The 8145-nt window shown below is 35.3% G+C and overlaps 1 pseudogene; it reads left to right on the top strand.

The window, feature by feature from the left end:
• Nucleotides 1-3457: 3457 nt before the first annotated feature.
• Nucleotides 3458-8065, top strand: LOC121377900 (annotated as a pseudogene).
• Nucleotides 8066-8145: the final 80 nt, after the last annotated feature.

The following is an 8145-nucleotide window of genomic DNA, read 5'->3' as shown; positions in this document are numbered from 1 at the left end:
GGCTTACCTTGATCCTAAGTGCGAGAACTGCTCCTACGTCTATGTCCACCTAATCCAAGTACCGATGTGATCGGTGAGGGCATTCCCGGTAACCATGTGCTATAAATAGTAGCATTGAAGATGGCATAGTTCCCGGCAGTTGAGTTGAATACGGAAACGTGTATTTCATTTTTGAATTCTGGACTGTATTTATATAGTAAGGTTTAATGGGTATGTAATAAATATATATATACATGTGTGTGTATACACATACATTAAATAAAGCATCATTAGTGAATCCAAACCCACAGTAATAGTTCTCTATCCACCGAGTGGTCCAACACCAGAAATAGTGTCCTGTAACCTAGACTCAGGGGAATGTCGTACTGTCCGGTCGAAAGGGTTAAATTGAAATGATGTAAAATTCGAATGACGTCATTTTGGATATAAAGTGCTTAACGTTTTTTTTGTTGTTTTTTTTTGCTTTCTGAACGCTGGACAGCATTCAATGTAAAGTTGCTATTGAAATATTTTTGTTTGATGACTATGACTGCATACGTCAGTTATGGTGTATCACCCTAGTACGTTTGCTTAAATGTCAATAAACGTAGTGCCGTGACCTCGGTTAAGTTACATCTAATTTGCAAAGTTATCAAATTCTAAAAGTATGTGATCTGTAAAATATCATATACAGTGTTTATGTTTTACAGCTGGCTTGAAGGTAATTATCAATTGTTTGGATGACGCATCAGCCGGACAAACTACACATTTGACGTGCATGGTTACTGATGTAGGCAAACCCGATGCAATATTCATGTATCCACTGGGTGGTAAAACACAAGGAAGAGTGTTCTGTGATGTAGAGAAAAAGGAATGTCATCATGCCGGTTGGCTAGGGTTATACAGTGCTGAATTCACGACTGATAATCAGATCACTCTTACCATACATTCCTTTGACCTCGAGAGGGATGCAGGGATATGGAAATGTACTAGTGGAACCAAAAGAGATACGTGTTTCAAGTCTGGCTTTGGTAAAGTACATCTACTTTTTGTGTTCTTATATTTCCGACTCCCTTGTAAAGTTTTTACTGACAGAAGTATCAAAAACGTAATTCACTATTGTTTGGTATCTACGTATACCTTTTACAACATATATGAAGTATCAATAAAATAAATTTAAAAAATGTACCATTTTTAATATATTTGCAATAAAAAGTCGCGTTTTCCCCATCACTTGCCTAAAAGCCTCTGAATTCAGAGAGTTTAGTCACGTGAACCCGTGACGCGCCAACAGGCATAACATGAAAGGGTGATTTGCAGCCTTTCAGACATTTTACATGGAAGTGGAATACGCGCATTTTTAAAACGCGAAAACGTTATTCATTACTTTGAAGATATTCTTTCAAATGTGAAACATGGTGAACCATTGTTCGGTGTATGGATGTACAAAAGCTGCAGTTAAAGGCAAAAGACAAACCGACATCGTTTGTATGGAAGCGGTTCTTAAACCGAACATGTGCGTATTGGAAAGGACCGTCAAAATGGGATTCAATTTGCAGTGACCACTTCACACCTGGGGATTACCACAATTATCTAAGATGGTCGATTCGAATGGCACCAAAACTTGTGTTACGGAACTTGTCTGTTCCAAGCCTGTATCCCCCCTGCACTAGTTCTACGACTTCGATTGATACGGCTAACAAGAAACCACGACGAGCACCAGCTAAACCTAAGCTCAAAAGGGTGAGTTATATATATATATATATGTATGTATGTATGTATGTATGTATCAGGGAGTATGGCTTCCATGTACATAAACTATTTTAATTTAAAACTGATTTATTAATTTTTTACATGTGAGAATAAGTTTTAAAAGTAGGGGTAGCGTTGGTGAGTACCCCGGAATGGCCTGGTACAATCGATCAGCCTATTTGCAGCCCGGCACAAAGATACACCCCAATACGATGCATTTATATATGTTATAAAAATAAATGTAGGAAAAATATTTTTTTACAAACAATTCAGATTAACATTTGGTAGGCCTATATGTTTTTGTCTTCGGGCGATGTTCTGGATTTCGTTAGGCTATGTACAGCCCGAACATGAAAAATGCAAATTTTTTCTTAAAACTTGTATCTTTGTGCCAAATATGAACAATGTACACCTCGGCATTAACATTCGGTCTTTGTTTTTGTCTCCGGGCGACGTTCGGGCTCCGGGCTGCAAATAGGTTGAACCGGTACAATTGTTTACACTTTCAGTCATTTTTCAAAATCTACACCTACCTATACATATGAAACCATACATATCCTTACTTCAAAATAAAATGTTAGCACATTCCTGAGGAGGTTTCTTTAAAACATTTAAATTTTGTTTTCTTTCTAGTATAATTATTTACTTCTATTATAATTAACAGAAATAAATGCCTATTTTACAGTGAGGTTTACTAATTTAATTTTTAGTGTATATTACATATCTTGACTCTTGGTTTTGCCAAATTTTACCTTTAAGAAAATTGAACTGCTCTTGCATTGTATCACAAATTTTAAACAGCAGTTCTCTTACCATATTTTTTTCTGTAAATGACAAAAATGTATCCATTAATTTCCAAGATGTTAGGGTACGTAATTTTTCCCTTTATACCCTCTGACAGAAACCCTGATATGCCCATTTAAATTAAATATTGTATGGATATACGCCCAAGGTATAATATTTAACGCAGGATACACCCCCAAGGTATAATATTTAACACAAACTATTCTGTTCGTGTATTGGTAAGATATCCCTTAAATTAACCGCAAATGTGTTTCTGTGTAAGCCCTGCACTAGTACAAACTAACTTATCATGGTATGAAATGACTATGGTACGAACTGACTTTATTTTCTACTGACAAAATTAAACGGTTTATAAAATTTAAAAAAGAAGAAAAAGGTGGTGTTTGCATCTTATAGAGATGTAATGTTATTTTGTAAAAGACATCATGTCCGGCATTACAAATTTTTGTTATCGTACGATATGAAATTCAGTTATGGTACGAAATGACTAAGGTACGAAATGACTGGGGTACACAATGACTTTTCACTATGGTACAAAATGACTAGGGTATGAAACAACCAAATTAGGTACGAGGTGACTAGCAACCATTTTGGACACTTGAAAATTACTATATTATTTTCAAAATCAGTTAGATTCAACTAGATTGGAACATGTGTTTTGATTAAGTTAATCACTGGTTACGCAGATCTATGTAGAATATTATCTAGGTAAAAATCATGCGAACCTACAACAAGTTGCCAAAGATTTTTATATATTTCCGCCTGTTGTCGTGAACTTTATTTTCTGTTTGATATTTTTAAATACTTGTGTAGATGTAGAAAACGTAACTGAAATTAACAAATACCAACACATATTTTTAGTATAGTATATTGTTAAGTATTATTAAATGGGAAAAGGAAAAACAACAAAAAAATAGATTGGTTTTACTCAAAATTCTTCAGATTCTCCAATCACATGATGCTAAGTTATATGAGGATGGTGCAGTTGGTGATGTCCAAGCTGATGAGGTTCATGATGAGGTTCATGAGTTAGATGCGATAGGCGAGGTCCATGATGATGATAAACAATCTACATGTACATCTAAAGATACATGGACGCAGTGTGAGGTTCAGCCTGGATTTACAAGGACAGTCAAGTTGTAGACTTCATTGTCATTGATAAAACGTCCTCATCGAAGCAAATGTAAGTTTCACAGATTAATTTATCTAATATTTTTTTCAGATTTAAGATGTACTTATACTCCAACAGCTATGTAGCACTATAATGACATTATAACAGCCCTGTTAAAATTAGCTATTCATAATGAATATAATGAACACATTTTATGAAAATACTTTTTATACATGTACACTATATATTTTAGTCTTTTTTATTACATGTATACATGTTTTTACACCTAAACGTTAAATGTTATATGACAAAGAATGCACTTATTTAAGCTGTTCAGGTTGGTCCTGTAATGACAAGTGTTGGACTTGGTTCCACACACCTAAGAAGGTACTCTCCACCCCAGCGGGGAGTGATGATGATGAGATGAATGTTAGCAGCATTGGAATGTATCATCCACAAGAGGAAGAAATGTATTTTGAAAGCAATATCTCGTAAGTAAAAGCTATGGCTTTTCGTACACGGACTGATTCTCATTTCATTAACGAAGAGGTTTTTTTTTACCATTGTGTATACATGTCTACTCTGCTATAGCATTTTCTATTAATTTATCGTATTATAAGAAATTGTACCATTATATGGTATCTGTCACACAATTTTGTTGCGTTGGTATCTTTCATGTTTGGGACGGGACGTAGCCCAGTGGTAAAGTGTTCGCTTGATGTGCAGTCGGTCTTGGACCGATTTCTGTTGGTGGACCCATTGGGCTATTTCTCATTCTAGCCAGTGCTCCACAACTAGTGTAACAAAGGCCGTGGTTTGTACTATCCTGTCTGTGGGATGATGCTTATAAAAATCCCTTGCTGCTAAACGAAAAGAGTAGCCCATGAAGTGACGCCGGCAGGTTTCTTCTCTCAATATATGTGTGGTCCAGGGCCACCAACCTAATGGAAATATTTTTCTGGAATATTCTGGTATTTTCGTTTTTTAGGGCGTGAACGCCCCTTTCAAAACAATAGTTTAAAGCGCGGAAAAACACCATTTTCAAAAACAAATTATAATAATTTAAGCAGCGCCATATTTGACATTAAAAAACACAAAAAAACAACCAAAGACATACACAACAATACATTCTATTTTTATTATTTATTGGAATGTTATGTATTCAATAATAAAAGTATAAATCAATCCACATAAGTGACAGAATTATTTTCTACTTCGCTTTTAAGCATAGCCCTACTTTATGGCTTGTGTACTTTACAAAACATGATAAATATATTCATCAGTGTAAATAAAGTTACTATACCTAGTACAGCAATTAACAGCATTATCACACACACACACACACACACACACACACACACACAGAGAGAGAGAGAGAGAGAGGAGGGGAGCAGAGAGAGAGAGAGAGAGAGAGAGAGAGAGAGAGGAGATATATAGAGAGATATATATATATATAGAGAGGGAGATATATATAGATACCAAACATACAAAATCATCACACAAAAAAACCCACTTTATTAGCAAATAGTGTAGTACAATTTCACTCCCACCTACAGATTAGTAATAAAGCGAGAAACTTGGGCCCAATGTTATTTTTATGAAGGTACATTGCCACATTTGCACTATTTCATCAGTAGGGTCGAACTAATTTGTGGTTAACTGAATCAGAGACGAAACGTCTGGTACCCACATTAAGACTGGCTATCGTCTGCATTACGCTTGCTTTACTATTAGAGTATCACTTTTCGCGACAAAATCTAAAAATGGTTTGTAAAAATGTACATTTTGTATAGTTTAACTTATTTGAATAAAACAAGATCGGTAGGTATATTAATTAATTAATATTAATGTCATGAATGTGTCAGAAGTTACTGGTAGCTAAATAGTATTTAGTGAATTGCTGCACGTGAAAGGATAGGAAAAGAACTTAAGTAGAGAATTGTGGATCCATTTCTTTTGTTTTCGTACGATCGCAAGTGTTCTGCTATATGTTCTGGTTTTTACACACCGTGGCGAAGTTGCATGCATCGCCATAGAACCGATGTCTGTCCCGTAGTAATTACTATATGATATTTGAAATAGCTTCAAAATGAATGCATAAACTACATAACAAGTAAGACAAATTTCCAATCTAATTAAAATTAGCTACCCTATTACATGTGGATCTAACAGCAGCCCGTTGGAGCTCATGTCCAGTTGACCTTTCATTCGACGAACCAAAATCTTACTTGCAAAATCATGCCAGTGATTTAAAAAGAATTTGAAAACATTCGGGATTATGCCGAGGGTATACGAAATGATTCGGGTGAATTACGAAGTTCGCCTATTACATAAATAGTCTCGCCCGATATTTTTAGAATTTGTATGCTCCCGAATAACGCTATAAATGGCGAAGTGTAATTGGTCGATATTTGAATTGTTATTGTTATTTATAGATGAAATGTCACCTGGACATGTGAGTCCACGCAATGCTGTTAGATCTACCAGGGTAGATCCAGTAGAGCTAATTTTAATCAGATTCGACAAATTTCATACATGGCTTCAGTTTACTCAATTGTCAAAAACATTTTCATTGGTTGCACGTTGACAAATATAGCCAATAGATAAACGTCTTAGTAATAGCACAAAACAGTCGATAATACCAAGTTCAGGTTGCAATGGTGAATGCAGAATGATAAACTCTGTTTAATAAACTCGGGATTTAAAAATATAGAAAATTAAAAATATATTTGGCATTAATTCCAGAATTCCGGATATGGGTTAAACATTCCGGATTTTTTCGGAAAATTCCGGAAAGTTGGTCGCCCTGGTGGTCCTTAACCATATAACCATACATAAAATGTGCTGATTGCGTTGTTAAATATTTTCCTTCCTTTCATGTTTATTCTTCAAAAACGGAGTGTAGGTGTAACTTACATTTTTTAGGTTCACCAAGATGTGAAGGCAAAAAAGTAATCACCTCTGGACCAATCATATTGCTGTAAAGTGTATAGATGCATGGACAATTTAATTAATGGGATATAAATCCTTAACAGCCTAAACTGATTTACACTGTAGTAACTATGTTCAGTGCCTTTACTATATGTATTATAATCAGTAATTACAGCAGCAAAAACATAATCTATTATAAAAGTATATTTGTAACTTTTATTTTCAGTGGTGCTGTGGATCCTGTTCAGGAAATAAAATATATAGTTTTCAAAAGTTGTTTGTGGGAGTTATTCTCCAATTGCCCTATCTGCTCCAGGCACTGCATAGTTGATGAAAACTACAGACAAGGAAGTAAAGTTTCTGTTCTACAGAAATGTCTTTATCGGAGTTATGGATTTGAAAGAATCTGGAGTTCACGGCCTTCTTATGGAGACATTCCATGTGGAAACATTCAGTTGTCAGGATCTATATGTTTTACCACATTGTTGATACCCACAGTCTACTATGGGTGGAAATTGAACCAAGCTGAGGTCTTGCAACAATGGATAGCGGTTTAATCCTCGGGGGAGATGGCCGATCAGACTCACCTGGCCACTGTGCAAAGAACGGATCGTACTCGATGATTGAAGAAAGAATTAACAAAGTGGTTGATATTCAACGTGTTCAGGTATAGTATTTTACTAGATTGTTATTAAAATGTACATATAACTAACTGAAACTTCAGTGCCGTTTCGTGAATAAACGTTGAGTATCATTATTATATTTAATGAAGGTAACATCAAAACGATCAAAATTCCAAACTCAGGGCTCGAAATATAAAGTAAAATATGGCTTACTGTTATTTCTTGCAAATAACAAGCCAAAGGAAATATGTCCGGCGAAGACAATATAGTATGGCCTGCTGAAATGTAGTATGCAAGGCTTTGGGATAATGTATGAAAAAGCGTGACTTCTGTGATGTATTGCTTTTAGCAGGTCACTGCTACTTCACCTGGTAGGTCTAAAATCAGACAGCTTTTTGTTGTTCGCTATTTAAAAATTTAGCAGGCTTCTGTGACTATCGAGACAGAATCCAAAAATATCTATATTACACCATTTTTATGATTCTGGCAGTCTTGAAAGAAATCCCCAAATTCAATGCCTGCAAGTTTATCTAGGTTACTTATATGTGAAGAGAACGTTTTTCAATATTCAATAAATCAACTGAGTTTGAGACTAATCTTGCATAAAGAAACTGTATTCCTTTCCATTTCAGAGCAATGAAGTGACACACATCGTAGCCATGGAGAAAGAAGGCTTGATACGATCAGTATAATTTTTTAAAGGATACAGTCTATTTGCTGGACGTCATCATAACAGATCGCCATCCACAAATCCAGAAGTGACTGAGAGAAAACCTTGCTGAAAAAAAAACATTACTACGATGTTTGGCATGTTGCCAAAGGCAAGTATTATCTTTATCCCAGCATGACTATTTGTGGTATATGACTGGTATATCACAAAGGTTGTGGTATGTGCTATCCTGTCTGGAATGGTTATATAATATATCACTTGCTAATAGATGCTGT

Source organism: Gigantopelta aegis, chromosome 7, assembly GCF_016097555.1.
Source record: "Gigantopelta aegis isolate Gae_Host chromosome 7, Gae_host_genome, whole genome shotgun sequence".
Taxonomy (NCBI): Eukaryota; Metazoa; Mollusca; class Gastropoda; order Neomphalida; family Peltospiridae; genus Gigantopelta; species Gigantopelta aegis.
Note: the sequence above shows the minus strand (reverse complement) of the source record. Positions and strands in the feature narration are given on the sequence as shown.